The following is a 16,957-nucleotide window of genomic DNA, read 5'->3' on the forward strand; positions in this document are numbered from 1 at the left end:
CTCCGAGGGCCCTCACCTCCTCCCTGTAGGCCGTCTCGTCGTTGTTGGTAATCAAGCCTACCACGGTTGTGTCGTCCGCAAACTTGATGATTGAGTTGGAGGCGTGCATGGCCACGCAGTCGTGGGTGAACAGGGAGTACAGGAGAGGGCTCAGAACGCACCCTTGTGGGGCCCCAGTGTTGAGGATCAGCGGGGAGGAGATGTTGTTGCCTACCCTCACCACCTGGGGGCGGCCCGTCAGGAAGTCCAGTACCCAGTTGCACAGGGCGGGGTCGAGACCCAGGGTCTCGAGCTTGATGACGAGCTTGGAGGGTACTATGGTGTTGAATGCCGAGCTGTAGTCGATGAACAGCATTCTCACATAGGTATTCCTCTTGTCCAGATGGGTTAGGGCAGTGTGCAGTGTGGTTGAGATTGCATCGTCTGTGGACCTATTTGGGCGGTAAGCAAATTGGAGTGGGTCAAGGGTGTCAGGTAGGGTGGAGGTGATATGGTCCTTGACTAGTCTCTCAAAGCACTTCATGATGACGGATGTGAGTGCTACGGGGCGGTAGTCGTTTAGCTCAGTTACCTTAGCTTTCTTGGGAACAGGAACAATGGTGGCCCTCTTGAAGCATGTGGGAACAGCAGACTGGTATAGGGATTGATTGAATATGTCCGTAAACACACCGGCCAGCTGGTCTGCGCATGCTCTGAGGGCGCGGCTGGGGATGCCGTCTGGGCCTGCAGCCTTGCGAGGGTTAACACGTTTAAATGTCTTACTCACTTCGGCTGCAGTGAAGGAGAGACCGCATGTTTCCGTTGCAGGCCGTGTCAGTGGCACTGTATTGTCCTCAAAGCGGGCAAAAAGTTATTTAGTCTGCCTGGGAGCAAGACATCCTGGTCCGTGACTGGGCTGGGTTTCTTCCTGTAGTCCGTGATTGACTGTAGACCCTGCCACATACCTCTTGTGTCTGAGCCGTTGAATTGAGATTCTACTTTGTCTCTGTACTGGCGCTTAGCTTGTTTGATAGCCTTGCGGAGGGAATAGCTGCACTGTTTGTATTCAGCCATGTTACCAGACACCTTGCCCTGATTAAAAGCAGTGGTTCGTGCCTTCAGTTTCACACGAATGCTGCCATCAATCCAAGGTTTCTGGTTAGGGAATGTTTTAATCGTTGCTATGGGAACGACATCTTCAACGCACGTTCTAATGAACTCGCACACCGTATCAGCGTATTCGTCAATGTTGTTGTCTGACGCAATACGAAACATCTCCCAGTCCACGTGATGGAAGCAGTCTTGGAGTGTGGAGTCAGCTTGGTCGGACCAGCGTTGGACAGACCTCAGCGTGGGAGCTTCTTGTTTTAGTTTCTGTCTGTAGGCAGGGATCAACAAAATGGAGTCGTGGTCAGCTTTTCCGAAAGGGGGCGGGGCAGGGCCTTATATGCGTCGCGGAAGTTAGAGTAACAATGATCCAGGGTCTTTCCACCCCTGGTTGCGCAATCGATATGCTGATAAAATTTAGGGAGTCTTGTTTTCAGATTAGCCTTGTTAAAATCCCCAGCTACAATGAATGCAGCCTCCGGATAAATCGTTTCCAGTTTGCAGAGAGTTAAATAAAGTTCGTTCAGAGCCATCGATGTGTCTGCTTGGGGGGATATATACGGCTGTGATTATAATCGAAGAGAATTCTCTTGGTAGATAATGCGGTCTACATTTGATTGTGAGGAATTCTAAATCAGGTGAACAGAAGGATTTGAGTTCCTGTATGTTTCTTTCATCACACCATGTCACGTTGGCCATAAGACATACGCCCCCGCCCCTCTTCTTACCAGAAAGATGTTTGTTTCTGTCGGCGCGATGCGTGGAGAAACCCGTTGGCTGCACTGCTTCGGATTGCGTCTCTCCAGTTAGCCATGTTTCCGTGAAGCAGAGAACGTTACAGTCTCTGATGTCCCTCTGGAATGCTACCCTTGCTCGGATTTCATCAACCTTGTTGTCAAGAGACTGGACATTGGCAAGAAGAATGCTAGGGAGTGGTGCACGGTGTGCCCGTCTCCGGAGTCTGACCAGAAGACCGCCTCGTTTCCCTCTTTTTCTGAGTCGTTTTTTTTTGGGGTCGCTGCATGTGATCCACTCGGTTACACTGGTTGTAAGGCAGAACACAGGATCCGCGTCGCGAAAAACATATTCTTGGTCGTACTGATGGTGAGTTGACGCTGATCTTATATTCAGTAGTTCTTGTCGGCTGTATGTAAAGAAACCTAAGATGACCTGGGGTACTAGTGTAAGAAATAACACGTAAAAAAACAAAAAACTGCATAGTTTCCTAGGAACGCGAAGCGAGGCGGCCATCTCTGTCGGCGCCGGAAGTATCACCAGTATCTCCCTGGTGTGTGTGTGTGTGTGTGTGTGTGTGTGTGTCCGTGCCAAAACGCCCAAAGACGAAATGGCATTGAGCAGCAGGTCAGAATCTGTCCAGGAGGTTTTCCTCGCCAACTCCCTGACCCCAAACACACACACACACACACACACACACACACACACACACACACACACACACACACACACACACACTCCCTGACCCCATACACACACACATACACACACACACTCCCTGACCACACACACACACATATTCACACACACACTCCCTGACCACACACACACTCCCTGACCACACACACACATACACACTCCCTGACCACACACCGACATACACACACACACTCCCTGACCACACACACACATACACACACTCCCTGACCACACACACACATACACACTCCCTGACCACACACCGACATACACACACACACTCCCTGACCACACACACACATTCACACACACACACATTACTTCCTGACCACACACACACACACACATACACACACACACTCCCTGACCACACACTCCCTGACCACACACACACACTCCTTGACCACACACACACACATACTCCCTGACCACACACACACACTCCCTGACCACACACACACACATACTCCCTGACCACACACACACACATACTCCCTGACCACACACACACACATACACACACACACACTTCCTGACCACAAACACTCCCTGACCACACACATACACACTCCCTGACCACACACACACACATACACACTCCCTGACCACACACACACACACCCTGACCACACACTCCCTGACCACAGACACACACACACACACTCCCTGACCACACACACACACACACACACACACACACCCTGACCACACACTCCCTGACCACACACACACATACACACTCCCTGACCACACACACACACACACACCCTGACCACACACACAGACACACACACACACTCCCTGACCATACACGCACACACACGCTCCCTGACCATACACTCCCTGACCATACACACACATACACACTCCCTGATCACACACATACACTCCCTGACCACACACCTACACACACACACTCCCTGACCATACACGCAACACACACACACACACACACTCCCTGACCATACACGCACACACACACACACTCCCTGACCATCCACGCACACACACACACTCCCTGACCATACACGCACACCTACACACACACACTCCCTGACCATACACGCAACACACACACACACACACACACTCCCTGACCATACACGCACACACACACACACTCCCTGACCATACACGCACACACACACACTCCCTGACCAAACACACAGCTACCGTCTGTCGCTACAGAACACAGCAGAATGGCAACAATCTGAATCGGACAGACTCACAGAAACAAAGCCAAAGTATCCTGGATGGTAAATGCGATGCATTTCCATTGAGATCTGTGTTCTACTCAAAACAATCTGGTCTTATGTTTGAAACTGAAATGTACTGTAAAGGCAAGCATTTACTGATAAATTGGATTCATTTCAAATGAGGTTACCCAACACATTAAAACTTTTAGCTTCTGTTTCAGACATATTTGATGACCCCACCCCCCTCCAACCCCCTCTCCATTACTGTCTATAACTGAAGTGTTCAACAGTGCAACTCACTAACTCGGTCTGCGTGCCAAATGGCTCCCTATTCCCTAAATAGAGATACTAATCCCTACATAGAGCTACTTTTGACCAGGGCTCAAAAGCATAACAAGGGTGCCATTTGGGACGCAGTATGGATTTGTCCTGAGGTGACGCAGTAGGAGTTACTACCGGCAGTATTAATATGTATTTGACAGAGGGTATAATTTATATTTTCAGCAATGTATTCTATGCTTTGCTATCGAGGGAAATCTGTCATTTTCTTACGAGCATTTGAGCTCGCATTTCACACCCATGAGTGTCATTGGAATATAAAGTGGGTAATAGATTCATTCAAAATGGAGAAATAGTTGAGGTTTTAGGAGAAGAAAAAAAAAGTCCTTTAATGAATTGATGAATTGAACCTTTACTTATCCTTATAAACATTATGTAAATTCCCGCCCGTGAACAACAAAAAATTAAAGACATGAAAAAAATCACACAAAAAGACACTTGGGTTTTTAGACAGGTTTTAACACGTCTGAACATTTCACATGGGAAACATATTTATTTGTATATTGTAGGTGTTTGTACATATTACATTTTCACTAGGGTTTCCGGACACATTTGACATTCTGCATACATTTAAACTGAATAAATGTGACGTGGGAAAAACAGAGAGTTTTCTGACACATGTTAAATGTTTCAAAAACATTTCACATTACGATATTATACATGTAAAATGTGTGTGTGTGGGGGGGGTTAGAACTCAGGTCTCCCACAAGAGAAGCCAACGTCTTGACCATTTTGACCTAGAGGGCCAACACAACATTTGAAGTCGCAGGCGGGGCTACCTCATCACGTGACCATGAGCAATCATGGCCGCCTCATGTCTGCTACACTCAGTAGCGGTTCTAGCTTGTATGGCTCCCCCCCCCCCTTCAGTGCCCCCTCCAACAACAATGGTTCTAGCTTGTATGGCCCCCCTTCAGCGTCCCCATCCAACAACAATGGTTCCAGCTTGTATGGCCCCCCTTCAGCGTCCCCCTTCAACAACAATGGTTCTAGCTTGTATGGCCCCCCTTCAGCGTCCCCATCCAACAACAATGGTTCTAGCTTGTATGGCTCCCTGCCCCCCTTCAGTGCCCCCTCCAACAACAATGGTTCTAGCTTGTATGCCCCCCTTCAGTGCCCCCTCCAACAACAATGGTTCTAGCTTGTATGGCTCCCCCCCCCTTCAGTGCCCCCTCCAACAACAATGGTTCTAGCTTGTATGGCTCCCTGCCCCCCCCCCCACCCTTCAGTGCCCCCTCCAACAACAATGGTTCACCATTCTGAACTTGACTAACTTGACTAACCCACGTTCTGACCTTAGTTCCTTTGTTTTTGTCTTTGTTTTAATGGTCAGGGCAAGTTGGGGTGGGCAAAAGTATGGTCAGGGCCTGAGTTCTGAACTAAGTATGGTCAGGGCCTGAGTTGGGGTGGGCAGTCTATGTTTGTTTTAGTATGGTCAGGGCGTGAGTTGGGGTGGGCAGTCTATGTTTGTTTTAGTATGGTCAGGGCCTGAGTTGGGGTGGGCAGTCTGTTTGTTTTAGTATGGTCAGGGCCTGAGTTGGGGTGGGCAGTCTATGTTTGTTTTAGTATGGTCAGGGCCTGAGTTGGGGTGGGCAGTCTATGTTTGTTTTAGTATGGTCAGGGCCTGAGTTGGGGTGGGCAGTCTGTTTGTTTTAGTATGGTCAGGGCGTGAGTTGGGGTGGGTAGTCTGTTTGTTTTAGTATGGTCAGGGCCTGAGTTGGGGTGGGCAGTCTGTTTGTTTTAGTATGGTCAGGGCCTGAGTTGGGGTGGGCAGTCTATGTTTGTTTTAGTATTGTCAGGGCGTGAGTTGGGGTGGGCAGTCTGTTTGTTTTAGTATGGTCAGGGCCTGAGTTGGGGTGGGTAGTCTGTTTGTTTTAGTATGGTCAGGGCCTGAGTTGGGGTGGGCAGTCTGTTTGTTTTAGTATGGTCAGGGCGTGAGTTGGGGTGGGTAGTCTGTTTGTTTTAGTATGGTCAGGGCCTGAGTTGGGGTGGGTAGTCTATGTTTGTTTTAGTATGGTCAGGGCGTGAGTTGGGGTGGGTAGTCTGTTTGTTTTAGTATGGTCAGGGCCTGAGTTGGGGTGGGCAGTCTATATTTGTTTTAGTATGGTCAGGGCCTGAGTTGGGGTGGGTAGTCTGTTTGTTTTAGTATGGTCAGGGCCTGAGTTGGGGTGGGCAGTCTATGTTTGTTTTAGTATGGTCAGGGCCTGAGTTGGGGTGGGTAGTCTATGTTTGTTTTAGTATGGTCAGGGCCTGAGTTGGGGTGGGTAGTCTATGTTTGTTTTAGTATGGTCAGGGCCTGAGTTGGGGTGGGTAGTCTATGTTTGTTTTAGTATGGTCAGGGCCTGAGTTGGGGTGGGCAGTCTATGTTTGTTTTAGTATGGTCAGGGCCTGAGTTGGGGTGGGTAGTCTATGTTTGTTTTAGTATGGTCAGGGCGTGAGTTGGGGTGGGTAGTCTGTTTGTTTTATTATGGTCAGGGCCTGAGTTGGGGTGGGTAGTCTATGTTTGTTTTAGTATGGTCAGGGCCTGAGTTGGGGTGGGCAGTCTATGTTTGTTTTAGTATGGTCAGGGCCTGAGTTGGGGTGGGTAGTCTGTTTGTTTTAGTATGGTCAGGGCCTGAGTTGGGGTGGGCAGTCTATGTTTGTTTTAGTATGGTCAGGGCCTGAGTTGGGGTGGGCAGTCTGTTTGTTTTAGTATGGTCAGGGCGTGAGTTGGGGTGGGCAGTCTATGTTTGTTTTAGTATTGTCAGGGCGTGAGTTGGGGTGGGCAGTCTATGTTTGTTTTAGTATGGTCAGGGCCTGAGTTGGGGTGGGCAGTCTGTTTGTTTTAGTATGGTCAGGGCGTGAGTTGGGGTGGGTAGTCTGTTTGTTTTAGTATGGTCAGGGCCTGAGTTGGGGTGGGCAGTCTGTTTGTTTTAGTATGGTCAGGGCCTGAGTTGGGGTGGGTAGTCTGTTTGTTTTATTATGGTCAGGGCCTGAGTTGGGGTGGGTAGTCTATGTTTGTTTTAGTATGGTCAGGGCGTGAGTTGGGGTGGGTAGTCTGTTTGTTTTAGTATGGTCAGGGCCTGAGTTGGGGTGGGCAGTCTATGTTTGTTTTAGTATGGTCAGGGCCTGAGTTGGGGTGGGTAGTCTGTTTGTTTTAGTATGGTCAGGGCCTGAGTTGGGGTGGGCAGTCTATGTTTGTTTTAGTATGGTCAGGGCCTGAGTTGGGGTGGGTAGTCTATGTTTGTTTTAGTATGGTCAGGGCCTGAGTTGGGGTGGGTAGTCTATGTTTGTTTTAGTATGGTCAGGGCCTGAGTTGGGGTGGGTAGTCTATGTTTGTTTTAGTATGGTCAGGGCCTGAGTTGGGGTGGGCAGTCTATGTTTGTTTTATTATGGTCAGGGCCTGAGTTGGGGTGGGTAGTCTATGTTTGTTTTAGTATGGTCAGGGCGTGAGTTGGGGTGGGTAGTCTGTTTGTTTTATTATGGTCAGGGCCTGAGTTGGGGTGGGTAGTCTATGTTTGTTTTAGTATGGTCAGGGCCTGAGTTGGGGTGGGCAGTCTATGTTTGTTTTAGTATGGTCAGGGCCTGAGTTGGGGTGGGTAGTCTGTTTGTTTTAGTATTGTCAGGGCCTGAGTTGGGGTGGGTAGTCTATGTTTGTTTTAGTATGGTCAGGGCCTGAGTTGGGGTGGATAGTCTATGTTTGTTTTAGTATGGTCTTAGTATGGTCAGGGCCTGAGTTGGGGTGGGCAGTCTATGTTTGTTTTAGTATGGTCAGGGCCTGAGTTGGGGTGGTAGTCTGTTTTTTTATGGTCAGGGCCTGAGTTGGGGTGGGTAGTCTGTTTGTTTTAGTATGGTCAGGGCCTGAGTTGGGGTGGGTAGTCTGTTTGTTTTAGTATGGTCAGGGCCTGAGTTGGGGTGGGTAGTCTGTTTTTGTTTTAGTATGATCAGGGCCTGAGTTGGGGTGGGTAGTCTATGTTTGTTTTAGTATGGTCAGGGCCTGAGTTGGGGTGGGCAGTCTGTTTGTTTTAGTATGGTCAGGGCCTGAGTTGGGGTGGGCAGTCTATGTTTGTTTTAGTATGGTCAGGGCCTGAGTTGGGGTGGGCAGTCTATGTTTGTTTTTCTATGTTGGGTTTTGAGTGCAGCTGTCAATTGTTGTCCCTGATTGAGAATCATACTTAGGTAGCCTGGGTTTCACTTTTGGATTGTGGGTGTTTGTTTTCCGTGTGAGTGTTTGGTCCACACGGTACTGTTTCGGTTTTCGTTCGTTCACTTTATTGTTTTGTCAATTTCAGTGTTCAGTTCGTTTCAATAAATATTACATCATGAACACTTACCACGCTGCGCTTTCCTCTCCAGACGACATCCGTTACATATCTGAAATTTTTATTCAGACATTTGGAACAACACAAATAAATAATCATAACATTTAAAACTATATAAATAGAGATATAATTTCCAAAAATAAGACTCAGAAATATTTTAAAAAGTAACAAAGACAAATAGAAACAAATAAAAGTATATTTATACAAATAAGAAAGATAATAAAAAACACACAAATGAAACTAAATTGCACAAATCCTATATCACACAAATAGAATAACACACTTATAACGAAGAGAACCTTATTATTATTATTATTATTATTATTATTATTATTATTATTATTATCACTATTCAAACAAGAAACACACAAACTAAATTGCATTAGTACTATACAAAGTTAGAGGTGTGCTATTTGATAGATTCCCCTGCTCCCCCTACCTCGGGCTTCGGTTGGGGAGACCTGAGGTCAATCTAGCCCCGCTCCCCCTCCCCATCTCGTACTTCTGAGTGGGAGACCTTCCCAGGCAGCAGCCTGCCTAGCTCACAAACTAGAATAAGGGCGTCCATTCAGACAAGGTTAATTGACCCACAGTCACACACGGTGACATGATATCATTGACGTGACGTGCAAATGTCACCATTCAGATTTGTATAATTTTTTTGCATCTTGCTGCCCCCGGCAAGATGCCGCCCTGGGCGGCTGCCCATGTCGCCGCTGCCGAAATCCGTCACTGGCTACACTATCACAAGTGCATTTTCATAAGTACGGCTGTTAATTTATAAAAATTTAAAAATATCTTGTTAATCACTGGATTTTCTGTGATTAATCAAAATTAATCATAATAATAATTTATTCAAATTTTTATCTGCAATTTTATATATATATTTTTTGTTTACAAAAAGCATTACAATAACATTGCCATTTTGATTTTGTCCCAAGTAACAGCAAAATCAGGAAAATTGATAAAACAAACTTTCATTAACCTCAAATTTACTTGGTAACTTGACATCACAATGTTGTTTTTATCTGTACAGATTAGGTATTTCTGCCGCTTAGAGAAAATGTGATTTAAAAAAACATTTTAAACGTATTAACTCTTCTTATTTGAACATATTAAACAGGATAAATAAGGACTGGGCTTCTTCTTCTGCTCACTGACCAACGAAGAAGAAGAGAGTGGAAACTGTCCACTCGACGTCTTCTTCTTCTTCTTCGTCTTCGTCTTCTTCTTCTTCTTCTTCTTCTTCTTCCACTCACTGACCAACGAAGAAGAAGAGTGGAAACTGTACTACTGCAACATGTTAACACCACCGTTTCACACATTTCACATGTGAGGAGAATAACACTATTTAACCACCACATGTGAACTTGTCCTTCTTACATGTGAAACTGCAAATAGGATTTTCACATGTTTTTTGTTGTTGTTGTTGTAAGTGTGTACTCTAACTTTAAACTGACTTATCCTGGTGACATTGTTTCGACCCCTGCCAGTGAAGTTTAGCTCAGGGTGGCTGACTCGTCAAGAATTCACGAGTTGGCGGCAGAGTGTGTTTGTTCCTGTGTGTGTGTGTGTTCCTGTGTGTGTGTGTTCCTGTGTGTATATACTGTATGCTTTGGCGCGCATTTGTGTGTGTGTGTGTTTGTGTGTGTGCGCATGCTTTGGCGCGCGCGCACGTGTGTGTGTGTGTGTTCCTGTGTGTATATACTGTATGCTTTGGCGCGCATTTGTGTGTGTGTGTGTTTGTGTGTGTGCGCAAGCTTTGCGCGCGCGCACGTGTGTGTGTGTTCCTGTGTGTATATACTGTATGCTTTGGCGCGCATTTGTGTGTGTGTGTGTTTGTGTGTACGCATGCTTTGGCGCGCGCGCACGTGTGTGTGTGTGTGTGTGTGTGTTGGTGTCAGTCAGAGTGCCAGCCAGTCAGAATGTGGGCCAAGCCAGGTTGCCCTGTTCAACACTGGCCAGTATGCACAAAGCAGACTAAATATACTGCAAGGTGAACCATATCATGACTGTTTCTAACATATCATGACCGTTCCTAACCTATCATGACCGTTCCTAACATATTATGACCGTTCCTAACATATCATGACCGTTCCTAACATATCATGACCATTCCTAACATATCAAAAACCGTTCCTAACATATCATGACCGTTCCTAACATATCATGACCGTTCCTACATAAGGGACGTGAGTGGCATTTCCCGTATGATTGATCCGGATCTCTATATTGCAAATCTTACTAGAAGTCCGCAGGAGTTATAGGCCGGTGGCCTCAGGTCATCCTCCAGGTCAGGTCTTCCGGGAAGTCATCAAATAAAGTCTCTAGGACATTTGGTTTCCGAGTTATAAAATGTTACATTTTTTGACCTTTTTCTGCAGTACCGGATAGCGACTGGCTGTATATTGCAAATGTACAAAACATCACCAAATGGACATGGCCATTTCTTGTAAACGGAAAATACCCTGAAGACAAAACTCGTTGAGCACAAGTTTGGCCAAATTTACTTTTAGTCCAGAAACAAGATGGTGAAGTTGCCTCATCGCTCTTTGAGTTAATGCATATTTTCTGGGATTAAAGGTCAAAATCGGTAATATAGCGCTTCACGTCAAAGTACAAAAACATATGGTGTAAGGAAAAATAGAACCAGCCCTTTATCTATCATAATTTATGAGAAATCGTACAAACTCTATCTGATGATGATTAAACAAATGTGGTGTTTTTCTCCCAAAAAAGTTACAGATCAGTTGCGGCGTGTTAAGACGAATCCATTAACTTCTTGATGCACCCATCCCGTTAGCAGGATCATTTTCGTCAACATCCGCTGAATTTCAGAGTGCCAAATTCAAAATAAATTACTAAAAATATTTAATTTTCATGAAATCACAAGTGCAATATAGCAAAACACAGCGTAGCTTGTTGTTCATCCACCTGGCGTGTCAGATTTCAAAAAAGCTTTTCGGCGAAAGCATAATAAGCATTTATGTAAGTACATCTCTCTCAGCAGACAAAACATTACAAACAGCTAGCAGCCAAGTAGATTGGTCACAAAAGTCAGAAAAGCAATAAAATTGTTCCATAAAGATTATTTTTATATCCAAAATACCTTCATTTGGTTAGCGCGTTATGTTCAGAAATTCAATGTCAAACGTTTTTTTTATAATCAAGCCTCACGTTGTTTTTACAATATATAATCGATAATATTTCAACCGGGACTGTAGCTTCTTCAATAGGAGAGAGAGGGAGAAAATGTCTGCTCCAAGCTAATTGTGCATGCAAAACGCTGCTGGCACCCAGCCATACAATGATGCGATGTGGTCTTTCTCGCTCATTTTTCAAAATAATAGTCTAAAACTATGTCTAAAGACTGTTCACACCATGGGGAAGTCATAGGAAAAGGAATCAGGTTGATATCTCTTTAAATGGAGCGAAGGCAGGCAATGGAACAGAGAGCTTTCAGGAAAAACAGCACTTCTGGGTTGGATTTTCCTCAGGTTTTCGCCTGCAAAATCAGTTCTGTTATACTCACAGAAAATATTGCGACAGTTTTGGAAACTTTAGAGTGTTTTCTATCCTGATCTGACAATTATATGCATATTCTAGATTCTGGGCCTGAGAAATAGGCAGTTTCATTTGGGTAAGTTTTTCATCCAAACATCAAAATACTGCCCCCTACAGTCAACAGGTTAAGGCAGGTTTCGGAGCTCTACGTGATTTCAGTGATTTTCTGTAGTTATGTGGCTCTAGAAGGTTCTCAGCCTCGTCCATTTGCAAATACTTCAACTCATTTTTAACATCGCGAAAATGACCAAATTTAGAGTCACAAGACTAGGTGTATTGAAAGCCTCAGCCCATAGAGAAGGATCCCATAGTAACACCCCGAAAAAGGGAATTTTCAGTACTAATTAAGGTCACTGCTCAGGCTCCGAATGACGAATCGAGCCAAAACTCAGGATTCGGTGTAGCCTGAGCTTGGCCTACACATAATGTCAGAACTGGACGCACAGCTAGAACGTAACTATGTGTTTTAAGGATTTTTATGGTTTTAACAGAAGGCGCTATGAATTGTGGGCCGGCTCTGTAATATGTGATAGTTGTCTTCTAAAAGTTGGACAAAGTGAGTTTTGTGTCAGTATGTATAAGTTTGGTGTAAATTGTCAGACAACTTACTGACTGATGGCTGACTTGATGGCAGTATAATACATTTTATATTGTACATTTTATATTGCCAATGGACAGTGTACATTTCCAACGTATTTAATGAGAGATTTAACATCACCAAATGGACCGGCTAAAATCAACACCAACAAGCGATGGAGAGGAACCACTATCACTGCAAGGCCATCCCGTTCAATGAGCCAGTCAATTGGGCATTTCTGCAGTATATTAGAGCAATATCCAATGTATTTAAAACTTCTTAAGGATTCTGCAGTATATTAGAGCAATATACCAATGTATTTAATGAGGGATTTAACATCACCAAATGGACAGGCTGAAATCAACACCAACGAGCGATGGGACAGTGTCCATTACACATATGCTATATTTTAAATGTGAACATGCTCTTTGCAAGTTGGCAGTGTCCATTGCCAATGTCTATTCATAAGGACTTCCTATTACGAAATGAACATGTGGTATCAACATCAATGAGAAATTCTTACTTCCTATGACTTCCTATGATCAAACATGACAAATATACCTTCTAGGTAGATTCAGGCCTTAACATAATGATATATATAATTTGGTCAGTATAAATGTCATTTGGAAATGTCACATGGTTCACTGACTTTTGGGTTTGGAAACCGACTTTTTATGATCATATATGGCAAATGGACAAAGCATAGGCCTTATGGACAAACTCAATAAAATAAGACAAATGTATGTCCATACGGTTACTACATATGTATAACTGACCAAAGGTTATAGAAAATGTCACACTTGGTTCATGACTTTTTGACCATTTCCCATACGCGCTCACACCCTATGAGATTTTTGGTTTTGTACACTTGGCATTTGTAATGTTCAGGTTGCAATATGGTTATGATGAACTGCTGTCCATTTGAGTGGTATTTCCGATTGTGAATATGGTTCGCCCAATACCAATAAGTTGTCATTCATTTTTGTCCATTTCATGGTGGTGTCCCTTACCTAACATTTCATGACCGTTCCTAACGTACCATGGCCGTTCCTAACGTACAACGACCGTTCCTTGAGCTTTCCTGCTCTATTGCACATCTAGTTCAAGGGTGTCAAACTCATGTTGCCCCGCAGGCCGCATTCCGTCTTTACCGAGATCCAGAGGTCCGCACTTTACTTCATGAAATCACAAGTGCAATTTTGCAAAACACAGCTTAGCCTTTTGTTAATCCACCTGTCGTCTCAGATTTTGAAATGATGCTTTACAGCGAAAGCAATCCAAGCGTTTGTTTAAGTTTATCGATCGCATGATAAAACATTAAGTACACTTAGCATCAGGTAGCTTGGTCACGAAAATCAGAAAAGCAATCAAATTAATCGATTACCTTTGATGATCTTCGGATGTTTTCATTCACGAGACTCCCAGTTACACAAGAAATGTTCCTTTTGTTCCATAAAGATCATGAAGGCTCATTTTTCAAAATAAATGCCTGAAACGATGTCTGTTGACACCTTGAGGAAGCGATAGGAAGGGAATCTGTTTGATATCACTTTAAATGGAGCAATGGGAGGCTAAGGAAAACATGGAGTTTTCAAAATAGAAGCCACTTCCTGGTTAGATTTTCCTCAGGGTTTCGCCTGCTAAATCAGTTCTGTTATACTCACAGACAATATTTTGACAGTTTTGGAAACTTTAGAGTGTTTTCTATCCTAATCTGTCAATTATATGCATATTCTAGCATCTGGTCCTGAGAAATAGGCCGTTTACTTTGGAAATGTTATTTTTTCCAAACATAAAAATAGTGCCCCCTAGCTTCAAGAGGTTAAAAAGGTTTCCATTTCGTGGTGCTAGTCGACTGCGCCAAAACGCTGGTGTTTCTTCTTCTATACTTTGTTTCCCATCTTTTCCAGAACTTTTATTTTCATGACTGATGTATACTTGTTCTCTCATGCACTCTCTGCTGCAGTCATACAGTATAGTGAGCAATATGTTTGGAACATCAAATCTCAATAAAATCTCAGTATATATACAATGTACGGCAGCAAGAAAAACTGTGAACCTTTGGAATTACATTTTTGAATTTCTGCATAAATTGGTAATTTGATCTGATCTTCGTCTAAGTCACATCCGTAGATAAACACATTGTGCTCAAACTACCTGATGTGATTTACTGATGTGAGCCATGCCTCGAACCTAAGAGATCTCAGAAGACCCAAGATTAAGAAAAGGTTGACAAAAATATCTCTCAAAGCCGTGATGTTCATCAGTTCACGGTAAGACAAAAAAATTCAGCACTGTTGCTACTCTCCCTATGAGTGGCCATCCTGCAAAGATGACTGCAAGAGCACAGAGCATAATGCTCAATGAGGTTAAGAAGAATCCTAGAGTGTCAGCTAGACCTAAAGAAATCTCTGGAACATGCTAACAGACGAGTCTACAACACGTAAAAAAAATAAAGAAGAATGGTGTTCATGGGAGGACACCACGGAAGAAGTCTGCTGTCCAAAAAAATACATTACTGTACATCTGAGGTTTGCAAAAAAGCTCCTGGATGTTCCACAGAGCTACTGGCCAAATATTCTGTGGACAGATGACACTAAAAATGAGTTGTTTGGAAGGAACACACAACATGGATAAAAAAAGGCACAGTGCCTCATGGTTTGGGTCTGCTTTGCTGCCTCAGGGCCTGGACAGCTTGCTATCATCGACGGAAAAATGAATTCACAAGTTTATCAAGACATTTTGCAGGAGAAAGTAAGGCTATTTGTCCACCAATTGAATCTCAACAGAAGTTGAGTGATGCAGCAGGACAATGACCCCAAAACACAGAAGTAAATCAACAACAGAAGGGCTTCAACAAAAGAAAATATGCCTTCTGGAGTGGCCCAGTCAGAGTCCTGACCTCAACCCAATTGAGATGCTGTGGCATGAACTCAGACCAGACATCCCAAGAATATTAATGACCTGAAACAGTTTTGTATAGAGGAATGGTCCAAAGTTTTGGAATGGTCCAAAACTGTTGTGCAGGTCTGATCCACAACTACAGAAAATGTTTGGTTGAGATTATTGCTGCAAGAGTTCACATACTTTTGCCACACTGCACTGCGAACATTTACACGGTGGGTTCAACAAAGACATGAAAACATATAATTGTTTGTGTGTTATAAGTTTAAGGAGACTGTGTTTGTCTATTGTTGTGACTTAGATGAAGATCAGAATAAATGTTATGACAAATTTATGCAGAAATTGAGGTAATTCCAAAGGGTTCACATACTTTTTCTTGCCACTGTATTCTATATATAGAATCACAATAGATGTAGAATCACAATATATATATATATATATATATATATATATTATTATATTACCATTATTGGACTCACCTGGACTCAGTCATCTGTGTCATTACCTTCCCTGATCCTAAGTTCTGTTCCCTGATTCAGGATTAATTGTCGTATTTCATTACCCGTGTGCTGATGCTGTTCCTGTCTTTTTCCATGTCTGTTCCTTATTAAATGTTGACTCCCCGGACCTGGTTCTCTTCTCAAGCGTCGGTCCTTACAGAAGCCATCCAACGAAGCATCAGGGAGTGCTGGCTTTCCGATTGGTGGTGACCGCCGATGTAAGCGGGGGTGCCTAAGCCAGCTCGTCGGGCTTCCACACCCTAGCGGCCCACTAGGCTCCCATGTTCCAGCGGGATCATCAGGCTGTCACTCCTCAGCCGGCCCACTAGGCTCCCATGTGCCAGCGGGATCATCAGGCTGTCACTCCTCAGCCGGCCCACTAGGCTCCCATGTTTCAGCGGGATCATCAGGCTGTCACTCCTCAGCCGGCCCACTAGGCTCCCATGTTCCAGCGGGATCATCAGGCTGTCACTCCTCAGCCGGTTCGCTAAGCTCCCACGCCTCTGCAGGTTCGTCAGGCTTTTACACCCCTACCGGCTGGTCCAGTGCCCAGGCCTCAACCGGCCCGTTAGGCTCGCCCAGTTGGGACGTCGGGTGGCGCCTCAAGAGGGGGGGGGGTGGGTACTGTCGCGCCTGCTCCCGCTCTCCCTCCCTGGCGCTTGAAGGCACCAGGCTCCCCAGCATTACACACTCCTGCCCCCATCATTACGCATTCCTGTCTTCCCCCGTCACGCGCATCAGCGATTATAGGACTCAATCATCTGTATTATTACCTCCCCTATATGTGTCTGTTCCCAAGCTCCGTTTCCCGCTTCAGGATAAATTGTCGTATGTCGTTTGTGTTATCCTGTGTGCTGACGCAGTTCCTGTCTTGTTCCATGTCTATTCCTTATTAAACGTTGACTCCCCGTACCTACTTCTCTACTCCAGCATCGGTCCTTAGTCTCTGACTATGGGATGTAGTCTGAGACGAAGGAAGAGGATTCTTCTCTGAATAGATTTAATGGAGGTTGTGGAGTAAGGTGCTAAATGGTATTTGCATGCCAAATGGTATTC

The sequence above is a fragment of the Oncorhynchus tshawytscha genome, linkage group LG25 (assembly GCF_018296145.1).
Source record: "Oncorhynchus tshawytscha isolate Ot180627B linkage group LG25, Otsh_v2.0, whole genome shotgun sequence".
Classification (NCBI taxonomy): Eukaryota; Metazoa; Chordata; class Actinopteri; order Salmoniformes; family Salmonidae; genus Oncorhynchus; species Oncorhynchus tshawytscha.